The sequence below is a fragment of the Electrona antarctica genome (assembly GCF_951216825.1).
Source record: "Electrona antarctica genome assembly, chromosome: 17".
Lineage (NCBI taxonomy): Eukaryota > Metazoa > Chordata > Actinopteri > Myctophiformes > Myctophidae > Electrona > Electrona antarctica.
This window is the reverse complement of record NC_136798.1, coordinates 37,408,620-37,430,670: the sequence shown is the minus strand read 5'-3', so window position 1 is coordinate 37,430,670 and position 22,051 is coordinate 37,408,620. Positions and strand designations below refer to the sequence as shown.

Here is a 22,051-nt window from a genome sequence, read left to right as displayed (position 1 = left end):
TTGTCTCTACGGAGAACGGTCTTATTTATTTTTTTAAACACAGGGAGAACATGCAAACTCCACACAGAAGGGCCCTTTCGCCCACCAAATGGGCACTGATGACGCGGAGGAGGGAGCACACCCCCAGTGCCCACAGCGCCCCGAGCGGGAATCGAACCCAGGACCTTCTAGCTGTGAGGCGACAGCACTACCGACTGTGCCACCGTGCCCCCAGAACCGTCTTATTTTGAAAGGCGTTATCACTCGGAAACGGAGAATCAGGAAGTGAATAATATAGCTATGTAACAGGTCCCGCGAATGTTCATTATTTCACCCAAAACATACATTTTGTAACCGACGTTTAGAGACATGAGCCGCAAATCAAGCTTGTTTTGATCCGAAACGCAGAAGAAGAAGTGTTACAGGCGCATACAGAACAGAGTTGTGAAGCATAATCAATTATATTAAGCGCCAAAAGACGATCTCGGCGACGAGGGCGTTGGACCAGAAGGCGTCAAAAGACGAACTATGGGCGAGGAATGAGTAAGTACATTTTGAGGCCGGTACCTTTAGTACTTTATTTACTCAAGTAAAATTTTAATTCTGGAGTTTTACTTGTAACATAGCATTTCTATATTGCAGTATTGATACTTTTACATAAGTAAAATCATCAGTCAATGTTTGTGTTCACACAAAAAGAGTGCTCATCATCATCTGCTAACTAATACAACAATCAGACTAGTCATACAATCTCTAGTTCTGTCAAATCTGGACTACTGTCCTGTTATCTGGTCTAGGGCATCAAAGCAAGGACTTAGCAAACTTCAGCTTGCTCAGAACAAAGCGAGCAAGACTAGCACTGCATTGCTCTGTCAGGACTAGTGTGGATGCTATGCATGCCAGGCTGTCATGGATGCGTTATTATTTATCCCACCGCAGTTCTAGGAAAGCCCTGCTGCGATTGGCCAGTAGTCGTTGTGATTGACAGTTCTCGTTTTTGCGACCAGTCATTATAGTCATACAACTACAACCTATCTCAAACCCTCACCCTAAACCTAACCCCCCCACGGGGCAGCACACCTAAACCTAACCTTAACCCATGTCTAACCAATGACTAGTCTAAACTAAGTATGCACCTCCCTAAACCTAACCCGAACGGCCCAACCTCAGTAAAACTATGCCTTCCCGGGAGCCAATCAGACACATGGTGAGGCGGGTCTACCCTAGAACGTTGGTGGGATTCATAATCACGCGTCATGGATGAGGGTGAATGAAAGACTGAAAGCCTTATTCTGTTTTGAACCCATTTTGACCCAGTTTTCTGAAAAAGCTATTTTTCTATGTCAGTCGTTCTTCGATTTTTCAAAAATAGCAGACCTACAAGCTCGTAGCGCTATGAGCTTGTAGTTGGGGACACCCCAAAATAATTTGGCGACCCCCCGAGGGGTCGCGACCCACGGGTTGAGAACCCCTGGTGTAGACTGTAGACTAATGGGGATCCTTAATAAACTCAACTAAACTAAACACAAAGCTGGGAATATAGAAGGCGCCTATAGCGCCCCACAAAAATGTGAGTACCTTTTCCACCAGTGATACAGAGACTTTCAAACTAGGAAGGGTATGGCCTGGTCAGCCTGCAATGACATGCATAAGATCTGGTCATCCCAGCTTAGTAAGATGTTAAAAGTAAAAATATTTAGGACGACCGTCGAGCCGATTCTACTCTATGGCTCCGAGACACTTTTAAAGAAACTAGAGAAACGGTTGGATGGCACTTACACCCGCCTTCTAATGAGAGCGCAAAATCTGTCTTGGAAGAGCCACCCATCGACTAATCTAATAGAGCAACCTTCCCTGTGTTTCTTCACTAGTCCGATCCAGAAAAACACAGTTTTCCGGCCACTGCTACAGAGCTGACAATGAGGTTATATCTTCCCTTCTTCTCTGGAGTCCTGCCTCAAAGCAGACCAGAGGTAGAAAACTGTCGTTCCCTGATGTCATCGCTAGGGACACAGGCATCAGTAAGCAGGAACTGGGGATGGCAATGAAGGACCGGGAAGTCTGGCGTGTTATTGTGAAATCCGGTCGAAAAATGATGATGATGACAGTACAGACATAACTATAGAGACAGGTATATGCATAGATAATAGACATACATACAACTATCGACACAGTTGAACATACACAGAAACAGGTGTTGGTACAACTAGAGCAGCACAGCACTGTGGGATATCGCTCACAATTAGAGCAGGAGAGACAACACGGACACACACACGCACACGCGTGCACACACACGCACGCACGCACGCACACACAAACACATACGCATGCACACACACACACACAAACACCTTCTATCTATCTTCAAAGGCAAGCTGCAAGGTTATCTGAAACCTTGGGAGAGATAACCCGCATTCTGGTTTCTTCTCGTAAATGTCTGCAAAAAAAGGGCCTGGTTTGTACTTTTGTCGCACGTCGCCGACCCACGGCCGATCTGATCGCCCCGTGCTAAGAACGGCCTGCCGTTAAATCAGGCCTTCCAACGTAGAGGTCGGAACCCCTGCCTGCACGTCTATATATAGTTGGTATAAGACACCCGATTTAACTTTGTGTTTCTCCTGATGCGTACCTCTGCGCTGAGCTCTGTGCCTGAACTATATGTGTGTACCGGATAGGTTGGATGGCTGGGATGGCGGTGGATCTGAGCTCAATATAAAGTAGTACGCCAAGTAGGAAAAGAATGCATTTGACAGCATTATTATTAGATCTTACATTATGGTACCGGAATTCAAGATGAGTTGAGCGTTGTTATGTTGTGAATGTGAGCTTTTTTGGCGCTGTGTGATGTGGCTGCCTGTTGCTGTTGTAACACTTCAATTTCCCCTCTGGGATTAATAAAGTATCTATCTATCTATCTATCTATCTATCTATCTATCTATCTATCTATCTATCTATCTATCTATCTATCTATCTATCTTGTAGATTGGCCAGTCCAAGTCCCAGTCATTTCTCTCTGCCTTATAAAGCTCTCTCAGCTACAATACCACATTGTCCTGATTTGCCAAGTGGCGCTATTTAGCCAGTTTATGCAAATTGTTTTCTCTGCCACACCCTCATCTTGCAGCCAACCTCTCGCCCACATCTTTGACTCATTGTAATCAGGCCCACCCCCCTCTCCTCCCACAGTCTCCAAAGACGAAATTCTAATTAAATTTGGAACTGAAGAGGGGGAGGGCTTATAGTATACAAAGTACAGGGAGATACCTGTGACATCACGAGTAGCAGCAATTCAGTTGGCGCTGCGAGACCGATTCACATAAAAACCCAGATATGAAGAGAAAGACTGAGTGTTCAAAATTGGGTATTTGTGGGGATACATAGGGAGCCCCCCTCCCCCCAAAAAAGAAGGGAAAAGTCGAAATTCATGCTGTAGTCCGTTTCATCTTTTTTTATTACATGAGTCCTCCAGAATGACTCCAGGCATAACGCACGAGACCAATGCTATGAATATACATGGTGGTATCGGACACACACACACACACACACACACACACACACACACACACACACACACACACACACACACACACACACACACACACACACACACACACACACACACACACACACACACAGGACAGGACATAAACAATGTTTTATGGCTGATGAGGGTACGTTTTATACCCTGCTTCTGGTCAGGCTGAATTATGTAATCTGACATGTTTGATATTTATGTTTCATAATAATATCACAATTTAATGAAAAATACTATGTTAACCACATTAGCCATAGCTTGCAGATCTGCTGTTGTTGCTACTGAATTCTTACAAAGAAAGATATATATATTTTTTGTTTAACATATATATTTGAAACAAAAGGCATTGTAAAATAACAGATTAAGATCTTTTTTAAATCCACCCTTATTGTTCAGATCAGTGTTCGTATTAAGCATTAAGCCTTCCTCACACACAAAGATATAAAAACTACCAATCATTTAAAGACGTTGTGCATTATGTGAGCCGTAGCAGCAGTAGTCATGAATCTGAACCTCACAAAGATGTATTTATTTACATGTCGGTGCTGGCACCAGCCCCGTTTTTTCCTCGCGAAACATTAATGGGGTTTTCTCAGCGCCAAAAGGCACATAATCACTATATTTTATCTCTCCTTCTGTGTGCGATTCCAAATAAGCCTATCGGCTTCTTCCTTTTCTTGCACATAGAAGTTGTTTTCTTTTGTTATAAGTATATTGCTTCTACGTTTTATTACAATGTGCTAAACTAAACTAAACCTTGTATAAGCACATTAACTGAAGTATGTATGCATTGTATATGGGATGGTACGTTTACTCTTGTAATGCAGTGTAGTGTAAATGAGCTTATAATGCATTATAGATCCGACCTCTGTTACCAAGTATAAAACTATAAAAGAAGACATTATGTAGACCAGAGAAAGACATGGTGTGTGTGTGTGTGTGTGTGTGTGTGTGTGTGTGTGTGTGTGTGTGTGTGTGTGTGTGTGTGTGTGTGTGTGTGTGTGTGTGTGTGAGGCCTTAAAACAATATTAGTCTCTCTGAATAGAAGCTGTTACTGCTCAACTCAGGCGTTAACTGCAGAGGAAACATGACATTGACCTAGTTGGTATTCTACAGACTGCATGGGCACACGCACACGCAGACACACACGCAGACACACACACACACACACACGCACGCACACACACAGGGAGCTGCTAACCGTGAGAGTTAAGATTCAGAGTAGATCTCAAGGTCTCGACCTCATTTAGACTAAATAACGTTCAGCTCCCTCTGCGATGAGCTTTCCTCCTCTCCCATCGTCTCATCATCTTCTTCCTCTCTCCATCTGACACCCCTCTCCCCCCCCCCATCCATCACCTCTCTCTCCCTCCCTCTCCCCTCTCTCTCCCTCCCTCCCTCCCTCTCCCTCCCTCCCTCTCCCCTCTCTCTCTCTCCCTCCCTCCCTCTCCCTCCCTCCCTCCCTCTCCCCTCTCTCTCCCTCCCTCTCCCCTCTTTCCCTCCCTCTCCCCTCTCTCTCCCTCCCTCCCCCTCCCTCTCTCTCCCTCCCTCTCCCTTCCCTTCCCTCTCCCTCTCCCTCCCCCTCCCTCCCTCCCTCTCCCTCCCTCCCTCCCTCTCCCATCCCTCTCTCTCCCTCCCTCCCTCTCCCATCTCTCTCCCTCCCTCCCTCTCTCTCCCCTCTCCTCCTACAACGTCCTCAGATCTGTAGATTGGCTATTTTGCGCTGAAGAGATTTGGTATACGGACAGAAACACCAGCAGACCTGCCACAGAGCCCTGGGTGACCAGGGTTCAAGTGGATGTGCGTGCGGGGGAAAGTCCTCGCGGTTTGTTTTAGGGGGGACGTGACGTGACGTGAAGGCGAACTATTAGCCTGCCGCGTTCGGTCCTGCTGGGACAGAACGTCGATAGGGTCAGCGGTTGTTATTGCGTGCCGCGCCCACGTGCCGCTCACGCTAACGATGTGGTCGCGTGTTGCAGTTCATAGGGGAGGAGGGGAGCGGGGGAGGGGGGGTGGCTCACGCCTCGGGGGAAAAGGACCCCCTCGTCAGGAGAGGTCAGAATGCTTGAGGGTCCAGAAACCCATTCTGGGCGGGAACCCCTATTGGTGTTTTAAACATTATGTTGTAATTTAGCTATTTAAAAATAGCAGATCTACAAGCTCATAGCGCGCCACCGAGTGGCGCGCTACGAGCTTGTAGGTCTGCTATTTTTGAAAAATCGTGAAAATATATTTTTTTTTAGAAGATTTTTTTTTAAATTTTGAGGTCAGGCCTGAATGGGTTAAGACAGTGGTGGAAAGAAGTATACTCACATTTCAATCTATATCTTTACTCCAAGTAAAAGTATAGATAGTTACATTAGGCTCTTATAGTAAGATTACTATTCTCCCTTCTTGCTCCCAAACACTCAGAACTCCAGACTCACTCCCAATCTTCCGCCGTAGTCTGAGAAATCACCTGGCCCAGCCTTGACGACCTTAGGTTTATGCAAACCTAAAATATGTCATTTAGACAGCATGTCATGCAGACATATTCTATAGCATTCTAGTTTCAATGTACGGATATTTTACTGTTACACGGATGATACTGTAGTAGGTTCTTAGTTTACTTATGATACTAGATGACTAGATTTCTATGCATTTGATGTGTGACCTTGTGTTGTTCTTGCTTACTGTAAAAAAAGGTCATTCATATACTCCAGTTTTAGGTGATAAGCAACTCACCTTTAAGGTGATTACAGTTATATCAGCTAAACGATAATAAAAAATCACACCCGTGTCCTCGAGGCACGTCCCACTGGGAGGAGACCCCGGGGCAGACCAAGGCGCAGTTGGAGGAAACACATCGACTCACTGGCCTTGGAACGTCTCGGGATCCCCCAGGAGGAAGTCACTAATGTTGCTCTGGAGAGGGAAGTCTGGAGCACTCTGGTGGAGCTGTTGCCCCCGCGACCCGACTACGGATAAGCGGTTGAAGATGGATGGATGGACACCCGTGTGAAGTGAGGGGCGCTTTACCAACCCTTATCATCGCGATATCATAACATGAAATGCATATGCCGATTTGCTCAGTGACAGACAAAACAAACATTAAACTCTGTCCATTGTCAATGGCGTTTTTAATGTTTGCCTAGACAAGACAAACATTAAACCTAGCACCCCGCAAAAAGGCCGTCAAGGCCCTCATGCTCACGGTGATGTCCTTAAGCATTGACCCCGCCTCCCTCTGGTGCAGATGCACCACAGAGAGATGTGTCACGGTGAGTGCAACGCAAAGTTGTACTTTTCTAACTTTAGAAAACACCACTGCGGTGAGTTGAGAATGAATGAGTTCTAGTTGAATCTAGTTGCTCTGCATTAAGAGCGTCTGCTAAATGCCTAAATTGCAATTGTAAATTGCATGTTTAGAGTACAGGATGCATCTTGTTGTAACACTGACGCCGAAAAGTGTCAAAGCTTTGATTACAGGCAGGAATAAACACGAAAAAAAAAACCCCGAAACACAAGCTGTTCCTTGACTCCTTTCAAAGTACACTTTCTCACTGTTCAGAGACTATACGCTGGCAGCATTCTGATGTCTCGGTTCTCTCTCACTGTTCAGAGTATTCTGGCAGCATTCTGATGTCTCGGTTCTCTCTCACTGTTCAGAGTATTCTGGCAGCATTCTGATGTCTCGGTTCTCTCTCACTGTTCAGAGTATTCTGGCAGCATTCTGATGTCTCGGTTCTCTCTCACTGTTCAGAGTATTCTGGCAGCATTCTGATGTCTCGGTTCTCTCTCACTGTTCAGAGTATTCTGGCAGCATTCTGATGTCTCGGTTCCCTCTCACTGTTCAGAGTATTCTGGCAGCATTCTGATGTCTCGGTTACCTCTCACTGTTCAGAGTATTCTGGCAGCATTCTGATGTCTCGGTTCTCTCTCACTGTTCAGAGTATTCTGGCAGCATTCTGATGTCTCGGTTCTCTCTCACTGTTCAGAGTATTCTGGCAGCATTCTGATGTCTCGGTTCTCTCTCCCTGTTCAGAGTATTCTGGCAGCATTCTGATGTCTCGGTTCTCTCTCCCTGTTCAGAGTATTCTGGCAGCATTCTGATGTCTCGGTTCTCTCTCACTGTTCAGAGTATTCTGGCAGCATTCTGATGTCTCGGTTCTCTCTCACTGTTCAGAGTATTCTGGCAGCATTCTGATGTCTCGGTTCTCTCTCACTGTTCAGAGTATTCTGGCAGCATTCTGATGTCTCGGTTCTCTCTCACTGTTCAGAGTATTCTGGCAGCATTCTGATGTCTCGGTTCTCTCTCACTGTTCAGAGTATTCTGGCAGCATTCTGATGTCTCGGTTCTCTCTCACTGTTCAGAGTATTCTGGCAGCATTCTGATGTCTCGGTTCTCTCTCACTGTTCAGAGTATTCTGGCAGGATTCTGATGTCTCGGTTCTCTCTCACTGTTCAGAGTATTCTGGCAGCATTCTGATGTCTCTGTTCTCTCTCACTGTTCAGAGTATTCTGGCAGCATTCTGATGTCTCGGTTCCCTCTCACTGTTCAGAGTATTCTGGCAGCATTCTGATGTCTCGGTTCCCTCTCACTGTTCAGAGTATTCTGGCAGCCTTCTGATGTCTCGGTTCTCTCTCACTGTTCAGAGTATTCTGGCAGCATTCTGATGTCTCGGTTCTCTCTCACTGTTCAGAGTATTCTGGCAGCCTTCTGATGTCTCGGTTCTCTCTCACTGTTCAGAGTATTCTGGCAGCATTCTGATGTCTCGGTTCTCTCTCACTGTTCAGAGTATTCTGGCAGCATTCTGATGTCTCGGTTCTCTCTCACTGTTCAGAGTATTCTGGCAGCATTCTGATGTCTCGGTTCTCTCTCACTGTTCAGAGTATTCTGGCAGCATTCTGATGTCTCGGTTCTCTCTCAATGTTCAGAGTATTCTGGCAGCATTCTGATGTCTCGGTTCTCTCTCACTGTTCAGAGTATTCTGGCAGCATTCTGATGTCTCGGTTCTCTCTCACTGTTCAGAGTATTCTGGCAGCATTCTGATGTCTCGGTTCTCTCTCACTGTTCAGAGTATTCTGGCAGCATTCTGATGTCTCGGTTCTCTCTCACTGTTCAGAGTATTCTGGCAGCATTCTGATGTCTCGGTTCCAGAGAAAAGCCTTTTAGTTGTCAGCTGAATTGGCAGCACACACATTCCTTTATCTATATACGTCTGTGTTTTATCTCCAGAGGAGCTATCTGTCGTTTTTTGTTCATTAGGTTCTATACCTCAGGGGTTCTCAACGTTTTTGGCCGGGGACCCCCGAAAATGCTTTGGCAACGTCTCGGGACCCCCGCCCCGCCCCCTCCCGACCCCCAATATAAATTGACTGCTACAATAACCTTAAACCATTTTGGGCGGGAACCCCTTTTGGTGTTTTAAGCATTGTTATAATTTAGCTATTTAAAAATAGCAGATCTACAAGCTCATAGCGCGCCACCGAGTGGCGCGCTACGAGCTTGTAGATCTGCTATTTTTGAAAAATCGTGAAAAAAAATAAAAATAAAAAATCTTTTTTTTTTTTTTTTTTTTATAATTTGGGGACCCCCTAAAATAATTTCGCGACCCCCCGAGGGGTCGCGACCCACGGGTTGAGAACCCCTGCTATACCTCAGGCGGGGCTCTCCTTGCGTGAGTCCCAAGATCAGTACTCGCATGTTTTTTTGTTCAATGCCACAACATAGAAATACTCTGTTACAAGGGAAAGTTCTGTATTCACATTTTACTGGAATAAAAGTACAAACGTATTGGCATCTAATTGTACTTAAAGTACCAAAATAAAATAAAAACACTTGTTATGCAGAAAGTCCCATTTCATGTTTCAAAATGTATAAACATGTTTTGGAAATAGCAGATCTACAAGCTCACAACGCGTGGCAGAGCGGCACATTGTGAGCTTGTAGATCATCTAAATAATAATAATAATCCAAATCTGCAAGTAAATACTAAATAGTAACCTGAAGCTGTCAAATAATTGTAGTGGAGTATAAGAGCACAATACTTGCCTCAGAGATGTAGTGGAGTAGAGGTAAACATATTTTATTTTATTTTTTATTTAACCTTTATTTAACCAGTAAAAAACACATCGTCAATGTTACATTTTGGACCAGCAAATACAACATCCAGAATACATCTTACAGTACCTATGAATAAATACAAAAAGTCCCCAGTCCTACTATTTAGTAGCAGGGCAAAATACACCATATACAGTACACAATCTACACGATCTGAACCAATAAATAAATAGGCATGAACATAGGCTAGTACATATCTTATATATTGAAAATTGGAAATATTCCAGTAAAGTAAAACTACCTCAAAATTTGACTTAAGTAAAGTATTTGAGTAAATGCACTTATGTAACTTTAAAAGTTTGGTCAGGATTTGTTGCTGTCCAAGCTCCTAGACTCTGGAATGTCCAACCTGCAGGCTATCTCACACAGCTGACTCGTTATTGTCTCTTTAATCACTTCCAAAAACAAGAAATGATGACACTATAGGTGTGTTTCCATTAATCAGTTTTTTGCGCGTTAAGGCTCTTGCGCAAAAACTTCTGTATGGAAACACTTCAAAATGCGAATAAGTCTCCATTTTTTGCAAAAACACTTTTGCGCTTGCAGGGGGTGGATTTTGGCCTATATCGAAAAAAAGGGAAATGCGCAAATATGGTATGGAAACACTTGTTGAAAAGGTTTTTAATTAGAAAGCATTGAACTCGCATTATATCGCTTTTGAACAGTTGAAAAATAAAATAAAAAACCGATGGGGAGGCAGTGGAGTGATGTTGTGGATACATAAGGTCCCAATTTACTACAAGTAAGACGCGCGAACGCGGGAAGCGAACGCAGCTCGTAAATTGCAATAACAACAACTAGAATAAATTAAGAAATATTGAGAAGTGTGTGGTACTGTAAAATGAGTGAAAACAGGGCTGCCACAGGAAGGCTAACGTTAGACAGCTATGTGTGGTTTTGCAGCTTGCTGAATATCCATTCACTCACTGTCGGCTATTCTGCACGAAGCGCTGTGCATGAGTGCAGCGTGACACACACACACACACACACACACACACACACACACACACACACACACACACACACACACACACACACACACACACACACACACACACACACACACACACACACACACACACACGTTAGTTAGACAGCTACCCCAACGTATACTCTGTCTATATAATGGTTGAGTCCTATGGAAGCTTTTAACATTGGTCCGGTTCCTATAGCAACGCCCCACCGTTCCAACTATGGGATTGCAAATATAATCTCAGTGCAAAGCAGCTGAAAGGAGGATTTTCAAACCTCCATAAATCTGACTCCAGAATCGCTGTCCTTGGTGGATTTTCTGCCATCCACTTTTCGGATTTAATTTGTGCCTTTGTACCGAGACGCTGCCGCCTTGTAAAAGCTTCTGACGAAAAAGGTAGAAGCTTGTTCCAATGCTGCTAGAGTGTGTGTAGCGAGTGTGTGTGTGTGTGTGTGTGTGTCGGGGGGGGGATTCCGTCTTTTAAAGTGAACACGTATGCTGGCACTGGGAACTGGGGTTTATGCTAACAGCTAGCGATAGAGATAGAGTTAAATGGGGTTGTTCTACTACAACATGCTAGATAAAAACTGTGTATTTCTTCAATGCGTTTGTTCACAATGTGCATCACATTCACTCGTTCACACACCTTCACTCATCGATGGACGGTGACGAAATTGTCAGTATATTTAGTTTTAGTCATCATATAGCTTAGTTTTTATTTTGTTTTTATTCCGCGTTTTTTTGTCAGTAAAAAAGACGAACATTTTTTGTCATATAGTTTTAGTCTACGGAATCAACACTGGTGCCCCGATATGACAAATGCTGAACCAGGAAATAGAGTGGCAGCAGCTGGGTGTCAAACGAGGTATTTAGTTGTGATTAAAGAAGGACTGCACTGAAGCGCGAGGCTCGCTCTGAGCACGGCGGCAAATAAACAACAACGTTGCGTCGTTGCACAATTTGTTTACAGTTCCCGCATTGAGACATTTCACAGGATATGTCAGAATATGACACATTCTACTGTGTTGTTCAAGAGGGTTCAATCATTTAAGCATGTCTGTATTAAGCGGGGTTATTAAATACTACAAAGCTTTTCTGAGTGAAGCACTAATGATGTCAACATGGTCTATATTGCTCTCTCTCTCTGTGTGTGTGTGTGTGTGTGTGTGTGTGTGTGTGTGTGTGTGTGTGTGTGTGTGTGTGTGTGTGTGTGTGTGTGTGTGTGTGTGTGTGTGTGTGCGTGCGTGCGTGCGTGCGTGCGTGCGTGCGTGCAACGCACAACATCTGCCATTATAAAGTGTATGAAAAGTGTATGCAGATCGTTGGTATTTAAACGGCACACAAATGTGTTCCATGAGAATCATTACCACTATTGTCATTACTGTTGTCAAGTCAGTCAGGGCATAAGCGGTCTATGCGGGCCACAACCAACACTGGGGCAGGAGGGACACACACACACACACACACACACACACACACACACACACACACACACACACACACACACACACACACACACACACACACACACACACAGTATAATGCAAAGACTGTATAATGCAAAGACTGTATAATCAAAAACAAAAAACGGTGTCCTATATAGGTGAAGTCACCTCGGGAGCCTGTCATTGTTCAGAGTGAGAAACCTTTGAAACATTCCCACCTCAGAAGATCACACTCCCTGAGAAAGCGAGGCCTTTCTGCCTTGCCGTGACGTACCGTAGATGACCTACTCAGTCATCTACGGTGATGACGGGAGATCAGCTTTATTCCTTTATCCCAATGAAGATGTCTGCTCTTACACACACACACACACACACACACACACACACACACACACACACACACACACACACACACACACACACACACACACACACACACACACACACACACACACACACACACACACGGAACACCTGCCTGGAACTATAGACAGATGGAACTAGCAGAAGCTGCAGGGTTGATGGGATGACTCATAGGGAAGTCATTTGTGGAAACAAACTCTGTGACGATGGTGGTCTGATTCATACACGGGCAACTGCCCCCACCTTTATCTAAATACGGATTATATTATTGATTTCAGCTGTTAAAATTTCAAACATGCAAACGTGACCCACTTTAATTACTATATACCGGTATGTAGCTTAATGACTAGTATTAAAATGTTATGGTCTTTTTTTTTTTATGTCCAACGTATTTGTATTTAGTTCATAAAAGTAACATGCAGTATAACTATAACTAAATGCATTTTAAATTATAGTAGGCCCTCTGGAGTGAGTGTGGAACTATAGTGGCCCTCTGGAGTGAGTGTGGAACTATAGTGGCCCTCTGGAGTGAGTGTGGAACTATAGTGGCCCTCTGGAGTGAGTGTGGAACTATAGTGGCCCTCTGGAGTGAGTGTGGAACTATAGTGGCCCTCTGGAGTGAGTGTGGAAATATAGTGGCCCTCTGGAGTGAGTGTGGAACTATAGTGGCCCTCTGGAGTGAGTGTGGAACTATAGTGGCCCTCTGGAGTGAGTGTGGAAATATAGTGGCCCTCTGGAGTGAGTGTGGAACTATAGTGGCCCTCTGGAGTGAGTGTGAAAATATAGTGTCCCTCTGGAGTGAGTGTGGAACTATAGTGGCCCTCTGGAGTGAGTGTGGAAATATAGTAGCCCTCTGGAGTGAGTGTGGAACTATAGTGGCCCTCTGGAGTGAGTGTGGAAATATAGTGTCCCTCTGGAGTGAGTGTGGAACTATAGTGGCCCTCTGGAGTGAGTGTGGCACTATAGTGGCCCTCTGGAGTGAGTGTGGAACTATAGTGGCCCTCTGGAGTGAGTGTGGAACTATAGTGTCCCTCTGGAGTGAGTGTGGAACTATAGTGTCCCTCTGGAGTGAGTGTGGAACTATAGTGGCCCTCTGGAGTGAGTGTGGAACTATAGTGGCCCTCTGGAGTGAGTGTGGAACTATAGTGGCCCTCTGGAGTGAGTGTGGAAATATAGTGGCCCTCTGGAGTGAGTGTGGAAATATAGTGGCCCTCTGGAGTGAGTGTGGAACTATAGTGGCCCTCTGGAGTGAGTGTGGAAATATAGTGGCCCTCTGGAGTGAGTGTGGAACTATAGTGGCCCTCTGGAGTGAGTGTGGAACTATAGTGGCTCTCTGGAGTGAGTGTGGTTGAGTGTTCCCCATCCCTGGTCTGATTGACTCTTCTGTATGGTTTCTACAGGAGCAGGAAGAAAGGACAAGCTCGCAGCCAATCAAAAAGTGTGACCCTAATATGTTCCACCTGTTCACATGACTCTCAATTATCTCAAATGACAGGTGAGAATTATCAGCCTGGTCAAATTATTCAAACTTGCAGTGGTGGACAGTAGGAGACGATATACGATATACACTACTGTATATCGATATATACGATATACAGTAGTGACTGTATCCAAAATAAAGTATATTGTTGTTATGTAAACAGCAAATATCGTATCGCATCATTTGACTTTGCATCGTATCGTTTTGCAATGGAAATAGTCGGTATCGAATCGTTTTGCAATGGCAATAATCAATTTAATCAATGTTTAGTAGCATTGTATTGTATTGTAAAAAAGAAGGGTTTGATTACTTTTCCATTCCATAAAAGTAACATGCAGTATAACTATAACTAAATGCATTTTAAATTATAGTAGGCCCTCTGGAGTGAGTGTGGAACTATAGTGGCCCTCTGGAGTGAGTGTGGAACTATAGTGGCCCTCTGGAGTGAGTGTGGAACTATAGTGGCCCTCTGGAGTGAGTGTGGAACTATAGTGGCCCTCTGGAGTGAGTGTGGAACTATAGTGGCCCTCTGGAGTGAGTGTGGAACTATAGTGGCCCTCTGGAGTGAGTGTGGAAATATAGTGGCCCTCTGGAGTGAGTGTGGAACTATAGTGGCCCTCTGGAGTGAGTGTGGAACTATAGTGGCCATCTGGAGTGAGTGTGGAAATATAGTGGCCCTCTGGAGTGAGTGTGGAACTATAGTGGCCCTCTGGAGTGAGTGTGAAAATATAGTGTCCCTCTGGAGTGAGTGTGGAACTATAGTGGCCCTCTGGAGTGAGTGTGGAAATATAGTAGCCCTCTGGAGTGAGTGTGGAACTATAGTGGCCCTCTGGAGTGAGTGTGGAAATATAGTGTCCCTCTGGAGTGAGTGTGGAACTATAGTGGCCCTCTGGAGTGAGTGTGGCACTATAGTGGCCCTCTGGAGTGAGTGTGGAACTATAGTGGCCCTCTGGAGTGAGTGTGGAACTATAGTGTCCCTCTGGAGTGAGTGTGGAACTATAGTGTCCCTCTGGAGTGAGTGTGGAACTATAGTGGCCCTCTGGAGTGAGTGTGGAACTATAGTGGCCCTCTGGAGTGAGTGTGGAACTATAGTGGCCCTCTGGAGTGAGTGTGGAAATATAGTGGCCCTCTGGAGTGAGTGTGGAAATATAGTGGCCCTCTGGAGTGAGTGTGGAACTATAGTGGCCCTCTGGAGTGAGTGTGGAAATATAGTGGCCCTCTGGAGTGAGTGTGGAACTATAGTGGCCCTCTGGAGTGAGTGTGGAACTATAGTGGCTCTCTGGAGTGAGTGTGGTTGAGTGTTCCCCATCCCTGGTCTGATTGACTCTTCTGTATGGTTTCTACAGGAGCAGGAAGAAAGGACAAGCTCGCAGCCAATCAAAAAGTGTGACCCTAATATGTTCCACCTGTTCACATGACTCTCAATTATCTCAAATGACAGGTGAGAATTATCAGCCTGGTCAAATTATTCAAACTTGCAGTGGTGGACAGTAGGAGACGATATACGATATACACTACTGTATATCGATATATACGATATACAGTAGTGACTGTATCCAAAATAAAGTATATTGTTGTTATGTAAACAGCAAATATCGTATCGCATCATTTGACTTTGCATCGTATCGTTTTGCAATGGAAATAGTCGGTATCGAATCGTTTTGCAATGGCAATAATCAATTTAATCAATGTTTAGTAGCATTGTATTGTATTGTAAAAAAGAAGGGTTTGATTACTTTTCCATTCCATATCGCTACACTTGGTCTATCGGAAAATGTGTGCATTCTCTGTGTTCATGTCAAGGCGTGGGATTGTGTTCAAATACAATACCCGTCTATTCGCCAGAGAATCACTGTGTTTACTTATTTATATCCATGATAATACATCTTTCCCTTAAAAAACCTGCACTGTCCACAAGTTTCACACATATTTAATGTATTTGCTAAATAGTTACTGTATCGACAACAGCAACAGCTGTGTGGGTGCAGTTCAGGTGGATCACCACCCATCACCACCCACCAGGCAACAAATACTGTACACTTTTTATATAATAATAATATCTGATCGTCATGTTTTAGGGTGGAAAACAATCACGGCACTCCATCTTCAAGCCCTACTGCAGTTTTCCTCACACACACATTCAAAGCATGTGAGAGTTAAGAGTTCAGCACCATGGACAGCGGCGCTTTGGAACTACAATCAGTTAGTTTTAGTCTCACAACGCGTCACGCTGATCTGCTATTTTCAGCATGCAACCTAGCATAAAACTGGATCTCTTGTCCACTAGTCCCTCCCTAACATTTAGTCTAGTTTTTATTTGTTGACGAAATTGTCAGTATATTTAGTCTTAGTTTTAGTCATCATAGATTCCCTTTTATTTATTTTTTATTTAGTTTTAGTCAGTGAAAAAAGGTAGTCGACGAACATTTTCGTCTTAGTTTTAGTCGACGGAAACAACACTGGCTACAATGACCCGATCAGGTTCAAGTACACATTCAAGTTCAAGTACTACTATTACTGGTGTAAGAAAAATCACACCCGTGTGAAGTGAGGGGCGCTCTTATCATCATACATCATCTCATTCCGGCCAATCACAATTTGCGTCCTCACTTTTGACTTCTCAACACTCAAAGCTGGCCATTCAATTGTCAATGGCATCCAATGTCTGTGTTAGGACAACGTTTGTGTTTACACAAACCCTCAAAGCTGAACAAACGAAGGGCTAGTGCCCCTCAAAAAGGGAAAATTTTTTATGATTATTATTCGCACCAGCAATGGTCTTTATCAGGGCTAAAATAATAATAATAGCTCAAATTTATATAGCGCTTTTCTAAATACCAAAAGCGCTTTACATAGGAACACTAGGAACAGACTTTATTAAGAAAAAACAAAGCAAAACATAACAGATACAACAGATAAAAGTACTGTTGTGTTCATATTGGCAGATTAAGTTCAGGATTGGCTATTTCGCTGACAAAGCTTCACCGGCTCCCACTCACTGTTGACAAGTGATTTACGATGACGTAGCAGCAGGGAATATTCTGTTTTTGACAGCTGTCCAAAATACATTTGGAGACAATGGAGGCGATTCACTTGTAAATGTGCATTTTGTAAAAGTGTCAAAGCAACTACTCATACAAGACAGCATAATGATTTTTCTCTCAAGTCTGCATTAGCCTACTTAATTTCTCTACACAATTAAAATATTAAAATAAAATGATTTTGCAGCGTTTGCCTGTTACCTCTCCTATGGTACCGACATCACACCCGAGTTAGCAGAGTTAGAATTGTGGACAAAATCTTACCCAACGATTAACCAGAAATTCAAAGTTTTGGGTCTGCGAGGCTAAATCTCATCACATGCTGGTCCGTGGCTCAAATCCGAATAAATAATGGACCTTGATATGAAAAGGCTTGAAACCAACTGGCCTATACTGGATGTGGTGATGACTCAAATCAATTGAGCCAATTTACTCCCAACCAGGACTGGTCGCGCCTGTCACCCTCCTCCACCCCAGCTACCACCTGTCGTTTTGGATCTGCTGTTTAGGTACGGAGGATTCGGAGTCCCTATGGTTGGGACTGATGCGCTTGATCAGAGTAGTGTGATGGCCCTGCCCCCCTCTGCCTCTGCTCAGTAGGTTATCTGGCAGCCTGGGTGATTAGGGCAGAGTGGAGCAGGCCGTCAGGCCAACTGTGTACACCTGAGAGGGGTGTGGTTTGGGAGAGTATATAAGGGCCTCTCCTTCCATGCTCTCAAGCCAGCTCTCTGTCCTTCCTTCCAAGCAGTTGCACACCTTTTACAACACTCACACACAGCACACTCCATACATCCATACACTGCATACATGACTGATTACTGACATTGTCACATCTCATACCAGTTTATTTGATTATTGCTTAACTTATTTTAATTTAGAATAATAAATATATAATATAAAAGGTTTGCCTTGTGTGTGGACTCCCTTTTTGTCATGTATAGAGGGTATGCGCATGCTTAAAGGCGTAGTGAAACGGAAATGGTGGACATTTTATTTTGAAGTTTCAGACGGTCTCAAGTTGAAACACCGCTATGAAGTTTCTGAACCAATCAGAGCGTCGCATCCCTTCAGGGGATGGGACGGTAGCTAGGGACGGGTAGCTATGCTACGCAGGACAGCGTGTGGATGTTTGTTTACAAATCAGATAGTCGGCAACCTTTACCAGTTTACTCTTAATGTGGCTTATTTCTACCCTATAATGTTTTAAGATACATTTTTAGCGTGATGATTAAGTTGAAACCGAGTAATACACTCTCTGGATGTTATCTTGAATGGGAATAAAAACGGAAGATTTCTGTAATCAGTAGCAGCTGTGCAGCCTGTGCTGGACGGATGCGGAGATATGGGGAATTAAACTGGTGAGCTTAATTTGTATTGGCTTTTATCGATGTTGGCCTCGACACGTCATCACGCAGCACGTTTTCGTTTTCAGGAAGTAATACAAAATATTCTTTTGATATAAAAACACACAAAAATGTGAATTTTCCCATTTTTTTGGCATCCATTGTTAGGTATGCCCATATGATGACCACGGATATGGTCTAAAAGTGTGAAAAACGTATTTTTCATTTCACTACACCTTTAAAGTGAATGGCACATCGAGTGGCAAATCGAGTGGCAAAGCGAGTGGCAAAGCAACATGCAAAATTATTTAATGTTGTTTAATGCAATCACTTTTCTGTGTGGATGTATGGGCTGTCAAGGCCAGAAAGTAGTTTTTTGCCACTCAGTAGGCGTTCCTGCATAACTTCCTGGTTTGATGATGATGTCACGCGCATACCCTCTATTGCCCTAGAGTGCATGACAGTAACCTACCTAAAAAGCAGATCCAATTCATCGCCAAACCATAATGAATATATATTGCTAATTTTATATTCAATGAAATATATATTTCATCCATTCGTGAGTTGTACCTGACTGAAGTGCATGTGAAGCGATGATGTCAAATGCACCATTCCACAACATGCGGCACACACGACAAGACATACATGACAGGAGGACATACAGTAGATACACCCACACAGGAACAGCAGTCAGCCGCTACGCTGAACGTAGCCTCGTGTGCTCCGACGCCGTTTCTAGCAATTAAAGCAAACCAGCCAGCCAACTAGATGACAGACAGACAGACAGACAGACGCATGTACACTCATGGAACATAGCAGTATATTTCAACATGCCAATTACACCCAGACAGACACAGTGCTCCCCCGCTGCGAGCAAACATACGTGTATGTGTGTGAGTGAGTGCGTGCGTGCGTGCGTGCGTGCGTGCGTGCGTGCGTGTGCGTGCGTGCGTGCGTGCGTGCGTGCGTGTGTCTGTTTGTTTGCGTTTGTGTCGGAATCCTCGGTGTTCATTTCACCGTATAAGAGTGTAACACCCGGTTCATGTTTACCAAGGATTTGTAACTGTGTGGTGGTGCCTTCTTGGACCTCAGCCATACAGCCTCTAAGTAGTTCTATTGATTGAGGGGAGAGAGGGAGAGAGAGAGGGAGAGAGAGAGAGAGAGAGAGAGAGAGAGAGAGAGAGAGGGAGAGAGAGAGAGAGAGAGAGAGAGAGAGAGAGAGAGAGAGAGAGAGAGAGAGAGAGAGAGAGAGGGAGAGAGAGAGAGAGAGAGAGAGAGAGAGAGAGAGAGAGAGAGGGGAGGGAGAGGAGAGGGAGAGAGAGAGGAGGAGAGAGGAGAGAGAGAGAGAGGAGAGAGAGAGAGAGAGAGAGAGAGAGAGAGGGAGGAGAGAGAGGAGAGAGAGAGAGAGGAGAGAGAGAGGAGAGAGAGGAGAGAGAGAGAGAGAGAGGAGAGGGAGAGAGAGGAGAGGAGAGAGAGAGAGAGGAGAGAGAGGAGAGAGAGAGAGGAGAGAGAGAGAGAGAGAGAGAGAGAGTGAGAGAGAGAGAGAGAGAGAGAGAGAGAGAGAGAGAGAGAGAGAGAGAGAGAGAGGGAGAGAGAGAGAGAGAGAGAGAGAGAGGGAGACACGGGGAGAGAAATGGGGAGCAACCAGATGGGCGGCTATGGACAGACAGCCTTGAGAGACCCGTGCTAATTTAACAAGAAGCTGCTTCTAATTCTATTAACGAGCCGGTCTGCTAGTGCAGTCTAGTCTGCCTGAGGGGATTTCCACGCTCATGTCGCCATCCAACCGCCTCTGTCCGTCCATTCATTCTAACCGTAACAGTGGCGTGCAGCGAGCACTGAGGGAGGTGGTGCAGTGTTGTTTTTGCCAGCAAATTTCTATTTTAGTTTTAGTCGTAGTCTCTTGAATAGTCTTCATTTAGTTTCAGCCACATTTTAGTCACCCGGGATGTTTTAGTGTTAGTCCAGTTTTAGTCGACTAAATCTACAGTTGATTTAGTCGACTAAAATGTATTTTGGCGGGCCTTGATGCCGTCAAATGACTGTTTTTTACACTTGCTGAAAATAGCCGATCTACGCGACACGTTTGTGAGCTTGTAGATTGGCTATTTTCAGCATGCAACCAAGTGTAATGACTTATACTGGATCTCTTGTCCACTAGTCCCTTCCTAACATTTTAGTCTAGTTTTTATTTATTGACGATATTGTCAGTGTAGTCTTAGTTTTAGTCATCATAGCTTAGTTTTCATTTAGTTTCCATGTAGTTTTCGTCAGTGGAAAAAGGTAGTCGACGAATATTTTTCATCTTAGTTTTAGTCGACGAAATCAACACTGGCTCAAAGCCCACCAAGAGGGCACATGCGTCCTAACAATATTATATGACAATATTTGCCTCTGAGATGTAGTGGAGTAGAAGTAAAGGTATTGGGAAATGGACATACTCAAGTGAAGTAAAAGTACCTCAAAATGGTACTTAAGTACTGTGCAGTACTCAAGTACACGTACTAGTTACTTTACACGGTGTAAATGACACCCCTGGCTATAACTGTGGGCCAATCACATCTCTTGACGTAGCAGGGTGAGAGCCATTACGACACACATGAATATACCAACACATACACAACAGTAACAGGTTAAAGGTCTCTCTCTCTCTCTCTCTCTCTCTCCTTTTACTTGAGTGTAATGATTCATGCCCCAACCCTAATATATGGTATCCTGGGGGAAAACTATTGCATGCTTGTTAGAGTACGTTTACACCACGCACGCACGCACGCACGCACGCACGCACGCACGCACGCACGCACGCACGCACGCACGCACGCACGCACGCACGCACGCACGCACGCACACCAGAGCTAGAGAAGAGAAGTGCTAGGCAGATAGGATGACAGACTTCCCCGGGGGGGGGGAGAGAGAGAGAGAGAGACGAGAGAGAGAGTCAATAAGAAGTATAGTAAAAGAGGGGGAGAAAGATTGCACGGTATTGACGTTTTGGCCGATCTCCCAGGCTTGCAGATTGGCTATTTTTGGTGAAGAGATTTTCTTTAGAGGGACGGGACAAAAAAGGAGGGGGCCTAGTATAGAGCCCTGAGGGACTTCGGTCAAATAAGTATACAGGGTTCATTGGGTCTCATAAAGTATAGCGATTCCCTGTTTCAACTAAGTATACAGGGTTCATTGGGTCTCATAAAGTATAGGGATTCCCTGTTTCAACTAAGTATACAGGGTTCATCGGGTCTTATAAAGTATAGGGATTCCCTGTTTCAACTAAGTATACAGGGTTCATTGGGTCTCATAAAGTATATGGATTCCCTGTTTCAACTAAGTATACAGGGTTCATTGGGTCTCATAAAGTATAGGGATTCCCTGTTTCAACTAAGTATACAGGGTTCATTGGGTCTCATAAAGTATAGGGATTCCCTGTTTCAACTAAGTATACAGGGTTCATTGGGTCTCATAAAGTATAGGGATTCCCTGTTTCAACTAAGTATACAGGGTTCATTGGGTCTCATAAAGTATAGGGATTCCCTGTTTCAACTAAGTATACAGGGTTCATTGGGTCTCAAAGTATAGGGATTCCTGTTTCAACTAAGTATACAGGGTTCATTGGGTCTCAAAGTATAGGGATTCCCTGTTTCAACTAAGTATACAGGGTTCATTGGGTCTCATAAAGTATAGGGATTCCCTGTTTCTTTGATGGTTCACTCTATAGGCGTCACTATATCCATAACCCTAACCAGAACGGTAACCATAACCTCACAAACGCTATCCCTAAGTCGACTAAATATC

At 44.3% G+C, this 22,051-nt stretch overlaps 1 protein-coding gene across 1 annotated transcript in view; it reads right to left on the bottom strand.

Annotated features, from left to right (window-relative positions):
• The window catches only part of nkain2 (sodium/potassium transporting ATPase interacting 2), a gene marked incomplete at its 3' end in the record, with an annotated part of 135,824 nt that overhangs the window by 12,992 nt on the left and 100,781 nt on the right, over positions 1-22,051 (bottom strand). The window lies entirely within an intron of this gene.